Raw genomic sequence first — 19,854 nt, 5'->3', positions numbered from 1 at the left:
CGTCTCAGAGTTGCCAAACATAACAATCTTCAGTCAATAATCGGAGCCACAACGAACTTGCAGAGTGGCTTGTTGACAGCTTAGGTCCATGGCTTCTTGAGGTCTGCGCCACACTCGAACCCTACCATTAGCTCGTACCTACTGGAATTGGGCTTCATCTGAACATACCACGGTTTTTCAATCGTCTAGGGTCCAACCGATATATTCACGAGTCAGGAGAGTCGCTGCATGCGGTGTGTGCTGCTGGCAAAGGCAGTTTGGTTGGTTGTCTGCTGCCATAGCACATTAACGCCAAATTTCGCCGCACTGTCCTAACGGATACGTTTTCCGTACGTCCCACATTGCGTTACACTATTTCCTCCAGTGCTGTTTGTCTGTTAACACTGACAAACTCTATGTAAACGCCACTGCTCACGATTGGACACTGCGTTGTCCGTGGTGATAAGTAATTCCTGAAATTTAGTATTCTCGGCAAACTCTTGACATTATGGATCTCGGATTACTGAATTACCTAACGATTTCCAAAGTTGTAAACCCCATGCGTCTAGTGGCAACTACCATTCCGCGCTGAAAGTCTGTTCAACTCCCGTCGTGCAGCCCTAATCACGTCGGAAACGTTTTCACATGAATCACCTGTGTACAATTGACAGCTCCTCTAAGGCAATGCCCATTTATACTTTGTGAACGCGATTCTACCTCCGTCCGTATATGTGCACATCCCATGACTTTTTCCACATCAAAAATGAAGAGTCAGACGCGAAATTGGGAGTATGGTGGCGGTTTACAAACGCAATAAATAGAAATAAAAGAAGGTGTCTGTGAAAATATGTGTCGGAGGTCTTCCAATCTGGCGAGGCTGTGTCTGCTATTTGCTGTGCGGACGCAGCCCACCCCAGGCGTGGCGATGCGACGTGACGCGAGGCGTCGGGCAGCGTTCGGCCGGTCCGGCACACAGCTCCACGCCTGCGCCATCTATAATTCATGATCGGCGGACTGGGAATCCTCGCCTCTGGCCGGAACGCGCACTTTTTCAGCATATTGGGGTGACGGCCGGCCTGCACACACTGCCCTTCAGAGGCCGCTCAGCGATCGCCAGCGCGGCGTCCTTCCGCAACGAGAAGGACCTACTCACCCGGATTGAACCATCCATCAGCAAGGCCTTCAAAGGCGGCGCATGCCAGCACTCCGTGTGGGAGCTGCTTCCAATAATCTGGTTTCCCTCTCGTTCACACTGACCTACTCGGGCTGGTGCCAATCGCTACATCCACAGGCTACTCGGCAAATCACACTTAAGTGCCTGACAGAAGGTTCATCGTTCCAGCTCCTCAATACGTAATTCTCTGTTATTCCACCCTCGAACAGTTCGCAGAGATGTATGCTTTCATTTCCCCTACAACGATCGTTGGTGTCAATAAAATATTTTCGCATTCGGAGGAGAAAGGAGGTGATTCAAATTTCGTGACAAGATCTTGTCGCAAAGAGAGATACGCCTTTGTTTTAATGATGTCTACTCCAAATCCTGTATCATGTCCGTGACACTCTCTCCCCTATTTATCGGTAATACAAAACGTGCTGCCATTCTCTGAACTTTCTCGATGTTCTCCGATCATTCTATCTGGTAAGGATCCCATACTACGCAGCAGTACTCCAAAAGAGAACGGACAAGCATAGTGTAGTAGTTTCTTTGATAGATCTGTTGCATCTTGTAAGTATTCTCCCAATAAGACACTGCATCTCAGAGTAACATTTCCGAACATTTGAATTATGTATTTTAGGACATGTAATTTAGTCAAATAGAGGCATTGTTGGAGACTTATATGATATTAACTTTTGATGGTGTACAGCAATCAGCTACAAACTGGTTTTAGGTTACCTTACTGAAGAAGTACCGTTACCGATTTCGAATTTTTACATTCATCATCAGACGGATTTGATGCTTTAGTCAAAACACATTATACATTATGCAGTTCCGTCTTGTATGAATGGAATGGTACTGCGGCTGGTCAAAGACCTAAGAAAATAAATATCGACGCCCGTAATTTTATTATTTTATTAGACTTTCAGTTTTGATCCCTCAGTGGCACCAACTTGAGGCCCCTATTCATGTAGCTAAATAAGCCATCTAAACGTCCACGCTATTGTAGGGATCGCTAATTTCAACTGGTTTCTGTACATTTCAGGGAGTTTTCCGTAGACGTGGATTCTCCACGACTGTCGTTCGAGTTGTGGAGAATCCACGTCTATAGAGAAGTCTCAGAATTCTGCGGATGCCAGTTGCAATTAGTGATCCCTGTAATAGGGTGAACGTTTAGATGACTTATTTAGCGACTTGTATAGGGGCCTCAAGTTGATATCAGGGAGGCACCGATACTGGTACTCGAATAAAATAATTAATGGCAGAACGGCTGTTGGCAGTTATTTTCTTCAGGTATATGAGACACTCGTTTACTCGTGAGCTGCTCTAGTAAAAACAATTATTCATAGTTACAAACGAGTAACAAAGAAGGTTGTGCTACAGATTTGTGTTATGGTGCAACTTACGTGAAATGTCCATTTGGAGCACTTGTTTTTGCAATTTTCTTCCAAAGAATTGTATTCGCAAAGACGTTTGTACTTTCACTTTCACGCCGGTTTGCATTACAAAACACTTTCGTTTAGTCACAAAACCAGTTTCCAATACACAACACTTGTTTTGACTCACAAAGTATGATAACAAATATTGAGTTTACAAAGTACATGGGCGTCAAAGACGATGCGATACAATGGTACAAAGATATCTTGTTTCAAGGAAAGGATGTCTTCACATCTACAGTAGTCATTATGACACATGGAAATAAATATCAATAAATTTCAGTGTACTATCATCATCACTGTTCAAACAGCTCATAAGGATTTCACGTATTTTCACACCCACATTTGTTTCTCTATCGTTTTGTTAATTAAGTTTGTAATCTGTAATTCACAAAATCCCATTTTTCTTTGTCCTAAATTTAATTTAAAATGCTTTTTCGCTTTGATCCAATAGTAATTTATGCTTCTTTTTCCGGAAATGACATATCTTTGTATCATTATGTCGCATCATCTTTGACACAGGTATTATGTAAACTCTCTATCAGTTTTCATATGTTGTGAGTTAAAACATATGTTGCACATTTAAAATACATTTTGTGACCGAAAGAAAGTGTTTTGTAACGCAAACCGACATATGTGAGGGTGAAGATACAAATGTATTTGCGAATATAATTTGTTGGAAGAAAACTGCAAGAATAAATACTCCAGATGGACGTTTCACATAAGTTCCATTCTAAAAAAAAATCTATAGCTCAACCAGCTTTGTTACACTTTTGTAACTCTAAATTATTGTTTATCCTAGGGCAATTCACCAATAAACCAATGTATCATATGTATTAATTAAAGAATGAAATCGTCTGATAATGAACTGTACAAAGTTGAAATAGGTAACAGTGCTTTTTTAATAAGGTAACCTAAAGCTAATGTGTGGTTGGCTGCTCGTTGCTGTAAACATAATTCTTGTACCATAGACCATGAATCGACATTTCGTAACAATGTGCAATGTGTCAGTTTAACATAAGTTTTCATTTACGCAATGTATTTTTATCACAGTTACTACTTCATATGTAAAAATCTAAAAATTCATCTATTGACTCGAAGGAGTATCATTCAGAAATTCTTTTAATTTTTTTTAGAAGTTGGTTGGCTGTCTGTCAGACTTTTAATGCTATTTGTCAAATGACTAGAGATTTTTGTGGCAGCATAATTCACCTCTTTTTGTGCCAAAGTGCGATTTAAACATTTCTTTTAGTGTTGTCGCTATGCCCTTTGATATTACTTTGAATTGGGATGAGTTATTACCAAGAAATTCCATAACTGAATATGTGTATTGCGAAGGGACTGTGAATATCCCAAGTTCCTTAAATAAATGTCTAATAGGTATCTTAGGTGGACTCCAGCTATTATTCTCATTACACACTTTCTCTTAATGATATATTACCCCAAAATATCATGCCATACGAAAGCAGACAATGAAAATAGGCATAGTAGGCTAATTTACTGACATGTTTATCACCAAAATTTGCAATACCCTAACAGCAAACCGTTTCAGCAGCTCATCAATGTGTTTCTTCCAGTTCAGTTTCTCATCAGTTCACACACTCAAAATTTTGAAAATTCTATGTTAGCAACAGACTTCTATTCAAAGTCTGTATATAATGTTTCTCCTCAAAATTTAGTGAGAGTACATTTGCAGAGAACCACTTAATAATTTTCTGAAAGACATTATTTACAATTCCTCAGATAATTTTTGTTTGTTGTGATTACTATACTTGTGCCATCAGCAAAAAGAACTACCTTTGCATCTTCTTGAGTGCAGAGTGGCAAATCATTAATCTATATTAAGAACAATAAGGGACCCAAGGCTGAATCTTGTGGGACACATTTCTTGATACTACCCCAGTTAAGGACTCTGCTGATTTTTGCAAACTATGTATACTGTTAATTTCAATCTTCTGCATCATTCCAATTAAATATTAATTAAATCATTTGTGTATTGTCTCACTCATAACACAATACTTATGCTCTTCAAGAAGAATTTGGTGATTCACACAGTCAAAAGACTCTGAGACGTCACAAAACATCCCAATGGGTGCTATTCAGTTATTCATAGCATTTAATATTTGATTAGTGAAAGCATGTATAGCATTATCTGTTGAAAATCCTTTCTGAAAACCAAATTGACAGTTTTTAGTACTTCATTTTTACAATATTTGAAGCTACTCTCGAATACATTACTTTTCCAAAAATTTTCGATAAAGTTATCAGAAATGAGATTGGACGGTAGCCCATTTCTATGAAATGGTTTGACAACAGCATATTTCAGCCTACCTGGAAAGGTGTCCTGTTTCAGTGAGCTACTAAACATGTGACTGAGAATCCTACTTATCTGCTGGGAGCAAGCTTTTAGTACTCTTCTGGAAATGCCATCAGTTCCATGTCAGCTTTTACTTTTGAGTGAGTTTATTAGTTTCCTAATTTCAGTAGGAGAGATGGATTGAATTTCAATTTTATCAAATTGCATAGGTGTTGTCTCTTCCATATACAGCCTTGCATTTTCTAATGAATAGCTTGATCCTATTTTCTCTAAAACACTTCAAATGATTATTAAAAATATTTTTTACTTCTGACTTTTTGTTGACAAATTTTGCATTACGTTTGACAGAAATAGAGTCTTCCTGTCCTCTCAGTTGCCCTGTTTCCCTTTTAACAGTATTCCAAATTTATTTAATTTTATTATCAGAGGTGCTAACCTCAGACTAATGCACTTACCTCTGGACTTTTAATAACTTTTCTTAAAACAATGCAGCAGTTTTTATAATGTTTCACTATTTCTTGAGCATTACTCCTTCTAGCTATAAGATACTTTTCCCTTTTCTATTGGTTTTTATAAAATACTGTTTCTTCATTTCGTCTACTACATGGTCGCCAGTAATGATGTTAAGTTGCTTCTTAATCTGCTTTCAGCTACAGCTCATTATTTTCGTCTTTCTTTGGTTTAATATCACACCATGTTCTGTGCTCGGTAGAGCGCACATTTCACTCAAAAGTCTTGCATTTTTATTCACTTTCATTGAGGAGACAATGTTATCAGAAAATATTGTTACATAATGAAATTCTTTCGCCACTTCTGAATGGCTGTGTGATCCCGTAACAACTGCTCAAAAATCGCCGGGGCCTCATATTCAGATGATAGTTCCTGCCTTTTAGTACAATATGTTTTCAATGAACTGGTGTACAATTGCAAACGTAGGTGGCATACTACGATTTCTTCATCGTGAAAGCAGCTGACAATGATACGACGGAAATAAACACATATACGTAAATGATGCGGTCTTCCCTGTGACCGAAGATTACATTAGCGTCAATGATCACACATTATCAGTAGGATTCACATATGCAGTTCTCAGTATCGTCTCCACACTTTTCATGCGTTGCTAAGTTCATTATCCGATTCTCTACTCAATTTTATAGCATTCATTCTAATTTCCACGTGCTCGATCACTGATCCCGAGTAATTTGAGGGGGGGTCTATAACACGTGTCAAACCAAATGTGACCTTTTGATTATTCATCTGGGTGTTTTGATCCACGGCTGATTTATATAGATATTCCCTCTTGATGCGATGCTGGTTCGATCCACCTATCCCGCGTACCTGACACCGCCGAGCTAAAACGGAATATTGAAAGTACCTACGACTCTAAAATCATGACTGTAACTCATGAGCCACAATATCTTTCAAATCTATGAATTACCTGTAATCTCTCGGACGCTCAGTTGATTTCCTGACGAAAACGTCAAGGATATGATTGAATACTTAGGACATAATTTTACGAGAATCTAGAATAATTCGCTTGACGACTTTCTAAAAAAAACATTCTCCACTCCGTCCGATCTATGGAAACGAAGACCAGACGTCGTTTGAATTGAAAGAAACAGTATAGATGGCAACTGAGAGATGTAAATCAGATAAACTACTAAGAGATGGTACTGACCCTCCCATGGTACATAAAACAGGTCAGAATAGTGCTGCAGAAGCAACGAAAAAAGCGTAAGGAGCTTAAGAAAAAAACACACACACACACACACACACATATAATCACCAAGATACGGAAGTCTTACAGAAGCTCGAAATTTAGTGCGAAATTCAGCGCGAGATGCTTTAAGAGCTTCCACAACAAAATTCTGTCTCGAAATCTGGCAGAAAACCCAAAGTGATTCTGGTCACATGCAAAGTACACCATCGCCAAGACTTAAGCAATACCTTCATAATGGTGACGTCACTGATGACTACGCCATAAAAGAACAGTTACTAAACACGGTTTCCGAAACTTCTTCATTACCAAAGTAGCCGAAGTAAATATTCGAGAATTCGAATCTACACGAGTAACTGAGAAATAGATATCCTCGGTGTAGAGATGTAGCTTAAATCACTTAAGAAATGCAAGGCTTCCGGTCCACATTGAATACAGTCAGGTTCCTTTCAGAGTATGCTGATACAGTACCTCCATATTTAGTTATCACATACAACCGCTCGCTTGTCGAAATGGCCTTACGTAAAGACCAGAAACCTGCACAAATCACATAAATACCCCGGAAAGCAAATAGGAGTAATCTGCTGAGTGACAAACCGGTATCGCTAACGTCGATTTGTAATAGAATCCTGGAACATTTATTGTGTTCGAAAATTACGAATTACCTCGAAGAAAACGATTTATTGACAGGTACGCAGCACGGATTTAGAAAATATCGCTCTTGTAAAACACAACTAGCTGCTTATTCCCACGAAGCAATAAGTGCTATCGATAGGGAGTTTCAAATTGATTTCATCGTTTTAGATTTCCAGAAGGCTTTTCACGCCGTTACCCACAAGCGACACAGCATAATCAAACTGCGTGCCAATGGGGTGTTGCATCAGTTGTGCGACTGGATTCGTGAATTCCTCTTAGAAAGGTAACACTTCGAGGTAACTGATGGAAAGTCATTGAGTAAAACAAAAGTAATATCTGGCGTTACCCAAGAAGTATTTTAGACTCTCTGCTGTTCCTGATCTCCATAAACGATCTGCGTGACAATCTGAGTAGCATTCTTAGATTTTTTTGCAGATAATGTTGTCATTTACATTCTTATACAGTCAGCAGATGATCTAACCCAGTTATAAAATGATTAAGACAGATATTTACAGGTGCGAAAAGCGTCCACTGTCTCTAAGTAATGAAAAGTTTGAAGTCATATCATGAGTAGTAAAAGAAATCCGCTAAATTCGGTTACGCGATAAATCAGATACATTTCAAGGCTGTAAATTCAACTAAGAATTACAATTACGAAAATCTTAAATTGAAACGGTCACAGAGATAAAAATGTTGTAGAGAAAGCAAACTAAAGACTACTATTTAATGTCAGAACACTTAGAAAGTGCAACAAGTCTACTAAAGAAACCCTTTATACCACGTTTGTTCGCCCTCTTCTCGAAGACCGCTGCGTGGGATCCGCGACAGATGAGATTAAAGGAGGACATCGAAAAAGTTCAAAGGAACACAGCTCGTTTTGTGTTATCGCGAAATAAGTGACAAAGTGCTACGTACATAATACGTAAGCTGGGGTGGCAAGAAACAAAGACGTTTTTCATTGCTGCAGGATCTTCACATGAAATTTCAATCACCAACTTTTTTCTCCGATTGCGAAAACGGTCTGTGAGCTCCTACCTAATTAGGGAGAAATGATCATCATGGTAAAATAAAAGAAATCAGAGCTCGCGCAGAAAGATTTCAGTACTAGTTTTTCCCGCGAACCATTAGAGCGTGGAACCGTAGGTAAATAGCATGAGTGTGGTTCGATGAACCCTCTGCCAGACACTTAAAAGTGAATTGCAGAGTAATGGGTTAGATGTAGATTTAGTGAACCGAGAATAGTAGATACAACAAATCTATTAAGTGGTTGCATGTGTTCACAGAATTTGTGCAATTTTTCCGTCCTACAATATTATGTATTCAACAACAAATCTTTAGTAAGATCAGATGAATATCTTGGTCAAGAGTGACTACAGGATAACGTCAAAATTAGCAGAAATTATGACCGAAATGGTTCGCCTTTGTACTAAAAGTATCATTTCTATTTGATCTGAGTCACCTCATACTATGAAGCCATACAAAACATTAAAATATGCAAACTGTGACAGATGAAGAAGTAAGTTCATTATATAATACTGTGATCTGATATTACTAGCAACTAAAACGAGGAAAAGAAAGAGGAATCAGTTTATGGCAACGAAATGCACTTTTAGACTGACGACTGGCCCCATGCACTCAGAAGTAAGTAGCTGATAGTGGAACAGTAATTCTCCATAACAATCATGATTAATAGCGTTATATTTTACTACCTGTTGTTATCAGAGGCTCAGTTCCTTGAAATAGAATGTTATAGAGACAATCAAATCATTTTCAGTTCCTGCTGTTCAGTTTGGGATTTATGTACTCTGGAGCAGAAATATCTGTAAAGAGAAATTGTAGCAGAGATCGTAGGTTTTTATTCTTTTGACAAACTTAAACAGATTTTCATGTTGACAATATCATACTGAAAGGTATGAGTGGGTCATCATTTAATGTACCCTCTAAATAGTCTTAGATACCAATTCCTAGACTTCGCAAATATCTTGGAATAGAACGATGGAAGTTTCGAAAATCTCTTAGCAGTTGGATAGGTCGCTTAGCTTTAACTGCTGTTCTTACATTGAGGCGACAGAAAATTCATTCAGATGCAACTAAAACAAATTACGAATAAATCTTTATCGATCAACTAACTGAGTCATCAGCGTCGCCCGGGAATGTATTTGTTCGAAACTTCTATTACCTCTTCTTCCTCGTCTCTCTCTCTCCTTCTCTCCCCACCCTTCCCCCTGTCCCTTCTCTCTGTACGTCTCATTGTCTCCCTCTCTGTTCATCTCCTCCTGCTACCTCTCTTTCCCCTATCTCCTCCTCCCCCACTCATTATCCATCTCCTCCTCCTCCACCCTTTCCCTGTCCATTTCCTCCTCCATCCCTCTGCTCCTGTCTTCCCCCACTCTGCTCAGTCCATCCTCCTCCCATCTGTCTATCAGCTCTTTTTTTCCCCTCTGTTCATCTCCTCCTCTCCCCTCTGTGCCGAGTACGGCAGTAAGGGTTCACGTCAGTAGTAGCTGTCTAGTTTGGTCATATTGACTTTCAGCGGTGAGGTAACCTATCGTGGGGTTGCGGCACATTAGCGAGAGAAAGAGGCCTGGTGGTGGAGCTACAAGAAAGTGAGTGCTATAGTTGTGTTCGGGACGAGCAAGTGGCCTATCGGAATGTTGAACATAAGACGCCAGCTGGACGCGGAGACTGCTTCTCGATGATTCAGTGTCACTGAGGTACCATATTCGGCCTATGTTACGACCCGGCCTGTTTTACGTTCATTTTTCTGCACGAGCGCTGTTTATGGATGATTGATTTGCTTCTTGTGGGACTTGAATTATGTACTTGAATTATGTGCCTTGTTCTGCGAGCAGGTCGCGTGTGGATATTGATACTAACTAGTACTCACAAACTAGCTTCGTGCCCTGTCACTGCTTACAGAAATGCCTGAATTTATACGTTGTGCGTCGATGGTGTCTAATACTGCCCTGTTGCAGGTGCGACCTGGGATGTTATTGTTGTCAGTTTTTATTTTGACTGAACGGGCTGAACGATCCGTATTCTAGGACTGGATGAAAGCGGTGCGCCACCAGGTATCCAAACCCACAAAAAGGAAATGGAAGGACCCGTTACTTATTTACACTGCTGGGCATCAAAATTGCTACACCACGAAGATGACGTGCTATAGGCGCCAAATTTAACCGACAGGAAGGCGATTCTGTGATATGCAAATGATTAGCTTTTCAAAGCATTCACACAAGGTTGGCGCCGGTGGCGACACCTACAACGCGCTAACTTGAGGAGAGTTTCCAACCGATTTCTCATACATAAACAGCAGTTGACCTGCGTTGCCTGGTGAAACGTTGTTGTCATGCCTCATGTAAGGAGGAGAAATGCGTACCATCACGTTCCCGGCTTTGATAAACGTCGGATTGTAGCCTATCGCGATTGCGGTTTATCGTATCGCGACATTGCTGCTCGCGTTGGTCGAGATCCAATGAATGTTAGCAGAATATGGAATCGGTGGGTCAAGGACTGTAATACGTAACGCCGTCCTGGATCCCAACGGCCTCGTATCACTAACAGTCGAGATGACGGGTATCTTATCCGCATGGCTGTAACGGATCGTGCAGCCACGTCTCGATCCCTGAGTCAACAGATGGGGACGTTTGCAAGACAACAACTGTCTGCACGAACAGTTCGACGACGTTTGCAGCAGCATGGACTATCAGCTCGGAGACCATGGCTGTGGTTACCCTTGACGCTGCATCACAGACAGGAGCGCCTGCGTTGGTGTACTCAACGACGAACCTGTGTCCACATATGGCAAAACGTCGTTTTTTCGGATGAATCCAGGTTCTGTTTACAGCCTCTTGATGGTCACATCCGTGTTTCGCGACATCGCGGTGAACGCACTTTGGAAGCGTGTATTCGTCATCGCCATACTGGCGTATCACCCGGCGTGATGGAATGGGGTGCCATTGGTTACACGTCTCGGTCACCTCTTGTTCGCATTGACGGCACGTTGAACAGTGGACGTTACATTTCAGATGTGTTACGACCCGTGGCTCTACCCTTCATTGCCGGTCGGAGTGGCCGAGTGGTTTTAGGCGCTACAGTCTCGAGCCGTGCAAACGCTGTGGTCGCAGGTTCGAATCCTGCCTCGGGCATGGATGTGTGTGATGTCCTTAGGTTAGTTAGGTTTAAGTAGTTCTATGTTCTAGTGGACTGATGACCTCAGAAGTTAAGTCCCACAGTGCTCAGAACCATTTGATCCATTTTTTCTATCCTTCATTCGATCCCTGCGAAACCCTACATTTCAGCAGGATAATGCACGACCGCATGTTGCAGGTCCTGTACGGGCCTTTCTGGACACAGAAAATGTTCGACTGCTGCCCTGGCCAGCACATTCTCCAGATCTCTCACCAACTGAAAACGTCTGGTCAATGGTGGCTGAGTAACTGGCCCATCACAATATGCCAGTCACCACTCTTGATGAAATGTGGTATCGTGTTGAAGCTGCATGGGCAGCTGTACCTGCACACGCCGTCTAAGCTCTGACTCAATGCCCAGGCGTATCAAGGCCGTTATTACAGCCAGAGGCGGTTGTTCTGGGTACTGATTTCTCAGGATCTATGCATCCAAACTGCGTGAAAACGTAATCACGTGTCAGTTCTAGTATAATATATTTTCCCAATGAATATCCATTTTTCATCTGAATTTCTTCTTGGTGTAGCAATTTTAATGTCCACTAGTGTATATAAATACATACACATATATCTTTATATGCTAGCACACATTGATGTATGGGTTTTGCCTCTGTATGTGATCCTGTTCCTGATTGGTTGGAGTATGTTAATTTAAGGTGCCTGGTTCAGTTTAAAGCCAAAATAATGCAACTATAGCTTCCAGATACTATGTTTTGTATGTTATGATAAATGTCTGTACCGGTCAGAACAAAGTGTAGTGGTTCGTAATCTTTTTATATGTTATGTTTGTTCTAATGCGTGTGTTCTGTTATTCTTACTTTGTATATTTCCGAGGGGTAATTATTGATAAAATGGCCGATGGAGGTACAATCTATATTTTGCAGAAACAGAAGTAAATGTTACTAAGGTTATTAAGGGGATAGCTCCTGATTTCATATATGGAAAGAGTCATATGTTGTTTTTGGTGGCTTGTGTACCTGTTAGCTTACTTGTGTAATAAAACTGATTTTGACATATGTCACCGAACTTAATCGAATGCTCCATTTAGATTCTTGTCCGATGTTTCCATTATCTCTCTTAACCTCTAAATTCATCTCATCCTTCCCCGTCCATCTCCTCCTAACCTCCTCTATCTCTCCCTTCCCTCTCTCTCTATTTCCTCCTCTATTCTCTTTATCTTCTCCTCCTCTTCCTCTCTGTCCATCTCTTCGTCCCAGCTCCTCCTTCCCCCTCTCTATCCATCTTCTCCTCTTCCATTTTTATTTCCCCTCCCCCTCTTCCTGATCATCTCGTCCCCCTAAATAATTCCTCCTTCCTCCTCTCTATCTGTCCATCTCCTACTACCCCCTTCTCTTACCATCTTATCACCTCTACCCCTAGTGGAGGTTGCTGATACTCACAGTATTTCTTTCCAGAAAATAAGTTATATTTGTACCAAGATGGTTGAAATCGATCCAGGGATGTAGGAAGAGCTTTTCACCCATGGTTGTGCCCATATGCAATATCTCTTATTTAATTGACATGTTTCACACATTTTTTACACACAGTGTAAGGCATCCAGATTTTACAGACCTTGCTTGAGCTTGATCCATAACAACAGTATGATACAGTATGAGACCCTCAGAAAAAATAAGTATATTATACCAACAAAAGACATTTGCAGTAATCTTGTGTACTGAAAACCAACAAAACAATATCCACCAATATATGGACAGGGGCATGAATAAACAAGTTAAAGTGAAATGCATTTTGGAGACGAACCGATTTTCAGCACAGAAAGGGACAAGGTCAGAACAGTACGTTATTCCTTTCAACGTAAATACGGCTGGGACCAAGTCTAAATGGCTGCACGGCATTAACAGGGCTAGGCTGCGACCCAGCAAGAAAAATATAATTCACCTCTGTCGAGACGGCGATTGGCTGAAGCCATACTAGGCGCTGCAGACGCAACACAGTGTTTAGATCCCCATTATGTAAATCATTTTGAGAACTAAAACTGGCTACAAATCTCTCTCATCTCACAGGGGACCGCACAAGTATGTGGAAAATAATGAGAGCGTTGAGAGCTTTGCCCTCTGCGACGTGTGGACGATACGCTTTACGTATCATGGCAACAGACAGCAAAGAGGTAGTTAATTACCACTGCGGGAATTTTTGCAGGCAAAGAAATTGTGCACATCGTTCCAACCCTTAGCGAGTGTGCCATTATTTGGACTAGGAAGAGATTAACGTTCTATGGAATGCATGAAAGTTGAGATTGAGTGAATTCAGTCAAGGCCGGAGTAGGGAATTAGCATTTCAGATAAAGCACAGAGACAATGCCATTGCAGACGCCACTTAATAAAGTACCATCACGCATTAGGCCACTGTAAATGTTGAGTCGAGATTTTGCTCACTCCAACTTGTGTATGCTTTGACCATTGAATATCAAATCTTGGATACTAACCTACCCTCACATTGAGTACATGAGAATTTTTTTCATTCGTTCAGAAAGTAAATTTTATTCTCCACCAACTCAGTGCATTGACCAGCAACGATAACATAAACGTAAATGAGCTGATGAAGGTTTTAATCATTGCATATGTAGAGATAACGATTTTAATAATAGTCAGTTCAATATGTCCAAGAGCTAAAACTTTTTTTATTAAATGTCAAAAGTAATTGAACATGATTGTTGTGTATCACTTGACCCTGAAAGCACAGTTGAGCAATTATATGTAGAATACAAAAGGAAAAAGCTCTTTTGTCTTTCTAGAATAGACCCCAAACTTCCACTTTTATTAATTCGTGGATTCTAGTTAAGTGACAGCAGCATTTCTAATGATTTTTGGTACTATCCGCACCTAAAATTTGCTACCTTACAGGGCCAGGCTCTGAGCACTATGGGACTTAACAGCTATGGTCATCAGTCCCCTAGAACTTAGAACTACTTAAACCTACCTAACCTAAGGACATCACACAACACCCAGTCATCACGAGGCAGAGAAAATCCCTGACCCCGCCGTGAATCGAACCCGGGAACCCGGGCGTGGGAAGCGAGAACGCTACCGCACGACCACGAGCTGCGGACTACAGGGCCAGGTTCATATTTATTTAGAATGTCTGTTTAACATCCTGGGCTTGAGAAGACAGTTCAGATGTTTTGACCATTTGCGTACAAAGTGGTAAGCTAAGTTTGCACACATTAGTACACTCACTGTGCAACACAAAAAGTGCGGACGCTGACAACAGTTCACCTGTGTCTCCAGTAAATTTCGCTGTCAAGTTTCGTTTTCACGCAGCTCAGTGGTTATGACGTCATAAATCCTGGACTATGTGTTGCAGAATGATGTAAGTGTCTAGGTACATTTAGAGTAATATGACAATGCTGTTCGTGAAACCTTTTACCAGTAGAGTTAGAAGCAACGTAGTAATAATTTAAATGTCATGCATGAAGCGTCAGTTTTTCCCCATCTCAGTTCTTTGATGTCATATCTCCTGAACTAAATGTCGAACAATGACATAATTTTGCTTGTACATCTTGTTGGTGTATGCGAATATTGTCTGGAAAATGTGTCGCAAATACAGACAGTAATAAAGAAGTAATAGATTAAAACACCATGACTGAAGAGCGAAATTGTACGAGCGATAATTTTTTTCTTTCATCATTTTATGGGGGTTTTCAGCAAGAAAAAGTTTCATAAAGGTCTGATATTATTTTTGAAGTTTGCTGCAAGTCACTACGCACTCCCATTTACAAAAACTGTATGAATGAATTCTTTTTATTTGTGCATCATAGGCTACAATTTTTTCAGCCCCACGCCCAAGCCTTTGATACGTAAGTGATTCTTATCCCCACAACGATTCTTTCCAGACAGTACGTGATACGTGTACCAATTTTGTTTGAAACCGGTCCTGTAGTTTAGAAGGAAGTGTGGAAAATACATACATACTGTCATATGCCAGCAGCACGCCTGAAGGATTGGCAACCCTTCAAACAGAGAGGTATCTCATATCTACATACCGCCAAGGCGTCGCGTCCCAGGACTTCATCCACTGGCGACAGTCATATCAAAATCGATAGATGGTGGGGCAAGTGCCAACACAGTTCCTCCTTGCTGTGGATCCAACTCACAATCGCGCAGATGATCCAAAAGTGTACCTCCGCGCATCAACTATTTATAGCGGAGCAGTTCCACTCATTGGCAGTTCTTCATCGACGCTCTTAGTCAACTCCTGTACTGGCTAGTCCTAGCCCGTTAATCAGGGGGCCCGGTAGGAGCGACTACAGCAGGACTCTGGACCTTTCCAACATCGCCCCCGAGAAGTATTTTCGCCCAGTTTTCGCCCAGTACACTCTACTTACTTCCAATGGGAAACGTCGTTGTATTAATTTCTATGTCCAGCCATCTCAATTTGTTGTTTTCCAGACGTATGCCTGATAGAAGACTGACACAGTTTCGTTTTAATTTTTGTGAGAAGAAACTGTTTCCTCAATTGTCTGTTGTTTTATTAACCTTTCTCCTGTTGATCACTAAGTGATACATAATAGTGGTGACGAGGTTTTCGTGGACCCAGGTGGTCAAGTGAGTGTTCGTATGTCCTTTACTTCCCCGAGGTCAACAGATAAGTCATATATTCTTGCTTTGCTATAGCCGAACATCCGGTTTCCGAGCTCCTCGACTTGATGCAATATATTTTGCTCTTCCTGCGAGAGATGAAGCACGCCATGCAAGGGCTAGCAAACACGATGACAGACATTACTACAGCATCTGCTTTTAGATCGTAATGCCCTTTTTGAATTTACATGTAGTTTTTTAATACTCGGAGCGTAAGAGTTTGTTTTTAATTTCATTCAGCATTTCTCTCTCATTTGTCTTTAATATGATTTGTTCAACATTTATATATCTGCTAAGGTTCGCCTTCGTTTGAACCTGATGTGCAGAACCCTCTGATTTCGTTTTAGTTTTCTAGCATTATGGCAGAATACGGGTGTGTCCTGCTCAGACCTCATTATCTTCTACGGCGTGGCCAATAGCCTTTTAAGTGAGTGCCGTAGATCACCCACATTCTCCTCCGTGAGGGTGAAAGTTTGCTATTGGCTACGTAAGCAGATGTTACTCTGTTTCGTATTGCCGGCCGGAGTGGCCGAGCGGTTCTAGGCGCTTCAGTCTAGAACCTCGCGACCGCTACGGTCGCAGGTTCGAATCCTGCCTCGGACATGGATGTGTGTAATGTCCTCAGGTTGGTTAGGTTTAAGCAGGTCTAAGTTCTAGGGGACTGAAGACCTTAGATGTTAAGTCCCATAGTGCTCAGAGCCATTTGAGCCACTTTTTTTCTGTTTCGTATTAAGCGGTAATATCGTCCTACCTTTCTTCCAGTGATCAATAATACAACCACAGTATCACTTTAAAGAACGAAATCGTGCAACCAACGAAATCTGTTATCATGAATATTTATTCCCATGCACGCATTAGAAATGGATGTTCTTTACAACAGCTCGTGGCGGACCCACGATGTCTTTATTTTAATACACAGAAGATGTGCATTACTGTCTACAGAAAATATTGTGACCACTTGTTCCTATCTGTACATTCATTGTGTCTAAACGTTCGGGAAAATTGGTTTGTAACACATCTAAAATGTTATCCATGTGAGTGTATTGTCTAAACAAACTGTTCAAAGAAATTTTCGGAATACACGATTACTCGCTATAAACATTCTACATATCTCTTGTTACCAACGTGCTCCCCTAGTCTACATTTGGCAGGTCGAAATACAGTTTACTACGATATTACCAGAACATCTAGTCTTGATTTTTCCCGCTATCTGTGAATCGTTCTACTACTTCGATTTCTGATTGCATCTCTTGGTTCCAGTTTCATATCTATCCTCATCCAGGTAGAAATTCATATTTTTTGATTAATAGTGCATGAAGAAAACGGCATAGCAGCTTTTAACAGTAAACATATGTGTGTAACGGTGCAAATGAGTGCTCTACCTGCTTTGGTTTACTTCGACAGAAACAGAAGAGAGGTCTGCCTTGAATACTGCTCGGCGTTAACCATATTGAATATTATGTCGACTGTTCTGACAATGATAACAAACTGCATGCAGAAGCCTAAATAATAAAATGTTGAAGCAATAAAGATTAGACATTCGTGGAATAATGTGATATACAGAGCACTAAATCCACGATAATTTGTGTGTATAACGTAAAATGTAGGGCAGAATGCTGTACCTAGAGGATAGTGTACCAGAGACACACAATGTTTGTTGGTCAGTAATTCAGACTGAGTTTCGTCTCGATGAATGAACGCGCACCAGAGACTCTTGTTCTCGCCACGTTCTACAGTTTTTGTTGTTTACAGATACGATATCGTGTTTTGCGCAGCATTTGTAAACATTTCGCTGTCTACGCGTTTAAGTCCTTTGTAATATATTTCAGCTACTTGAAATATATTGTTAATTATTCAGGTACGGAAGTTTAAGGTGAGTAAAATGCAAAATATCTCAGCACTATGTATATAGCATGTGGACAGTTAAGTCATACTTCGTCGATATTGCACCGTCTTGTACCCCGAAACAGAAGAAAGTCTTTTACCACTGATCATGTGGTACTTGGAAATAAACTGAGTTTTTTTTTATGTCTTAAATATTTTCTTGTGTTGGAAATGGATTTAAATTGAAACTAGTTTTTGATATACTTCTGGTTAATCTGATTTGACTTACTGATTATTGGCTTGTTGTAGAATAACAGTGTAACAGATAGATTATAAAATACAGTATGTATAAGAGCTTCTCGACTGCAACACTTTTAAATTTCAATAGAATATTTGTTTCTAAGTACATGACCGCCTTGTACCTTGGAATATGTTTTCACATACTGAAAAACCTTAATTCTTCTTCTTCATCATCTGTAAATATAGTATTAGGCTTTATGACTGTCTCGGCCTTCCCACAATCATTCTTCCTAAAGAACTGTATCCCACAGCCTGTCGGGGGATACTCTGAGGTAGCATACGCCATAAATACTCATTCCAATCCTGCTTTAGTTGGATTACTGTTTGAGATAAACGTTTTTGCAGCCTTTCACTGATCTAAGGAACTTAATTTATGATGTTCATTGTTGCACCAGGTAGGTTTTTTTTTTTTTTTTTTTTTTTTTTTTTTTTTTTTTTTTTTTTTTAGCTATGTTGACTCCGGTGCTACACCACCAGCATTAGATTTCGATTTCTCGGTTGAGGATGCATGGCGCGAACAGTCCAATCGAGATGATGGTTCTACAAATTTAATATTGGGTATAAATCCAGGGAGTCTGGTGGCCAGTGGAGTTCGGTAAACTCATCCTGGTGCTCTTAGAACCACGCACGTGCACTGAGAACTGTGTGAAACGTTGCATTGTCCTGCTGGTAGTCGCCATCGTGGCAAGGAAAAACTAGCAACATGTGGGGGTGGACATGGTTCTCAAGTACAGATGCATACTTTTATTGATCCATTGTGCCTTCGACAATGATGATATTATCCAGGGTACGCCACAATAACATTCCCCAGACCATAACGCTCCAATGATTGTTGCAAGGTGTTTGCTTTCAGATGTTTCACGCCGTTCACCCCAACAGCTGTCTGTGCGATGGAGCATAAAATGCGATTCAATTGAAAATGCTACCTGTCCGCACTCAGTGGACGTCAAGTTACGGTATTAACTTGCAAATTCCAAGCTCCGTTGTAGATGAACAGTAGTCAGAATGAGTATCGAACCAGGTGCTGCTGCGCAGGCGACGTTCGTTGAACGGTCGTTGAGAAGACACTGTTAGTAGCCCCTTCGTTCACCTTGGCGGTCAGCTGTTCAACCGTTGGACGGCTGTTCACCCGCACGCATCACCACGGCTTTCTTTCACCCCAGTCATATATGGCCCTTGATGCAACAAAGCTGTCTCGTGCCCAGCATACGCGCTGGTGACATTAATTTGACTACACCGTCTAAAATTTCATTTGCTTTTCCCTTCTTATCGTGCTACATACAAACTGATGGTGTTAATTTTCTTATTTATGTTTTCCCTTCTTCAATAGCTGTGTCACAGTCCAGGCGCTGGAAATGGGATGCATCCGATATTGTGTTGTGATGATTAGCTTAGTCTTCATTGGGTGTTTTCCCAAAATTTCCATTTCTTTTCGATATGCTCAGATTATAATTTAGGCTTTCATTTGGTTCAAATGGCTCTGAGCACTATGGGACTCAACTGCTGTGGTCATAAGTCCCCTAGAACTTAGAACTACTTAAACCTAACTAACCTAAGGACATCACACACATCCATGCCCGAGGCAGGATTCGAACCTGCGACCGTAGCAGTCGCGCGGTTCCGGACTGCGCGCCTAGAACCGCTAGACCACCGCGGCCGGCAGGCTTTCATTGTCTAATCTATGTATCGCTAATTGTAATTTGT

Source organism: Schistocerca nitens, chromosome 8 (assembly GCF_023898315.1).
Source record: "Schistocerca nitens isolate TAMUIC-IGC-003100 chromosome 8, iqSchNite1.1, whole genome shotgun sequence".
Lineage (NCBI taxonomy): Eukaryota > Metazoa > Arthropoda > Insecta > Orthoptera > Acrididae > Schistocerca > Schistocerca nitens.
This window is presented reverse-complemented; position numbering follows the sequence as displayed.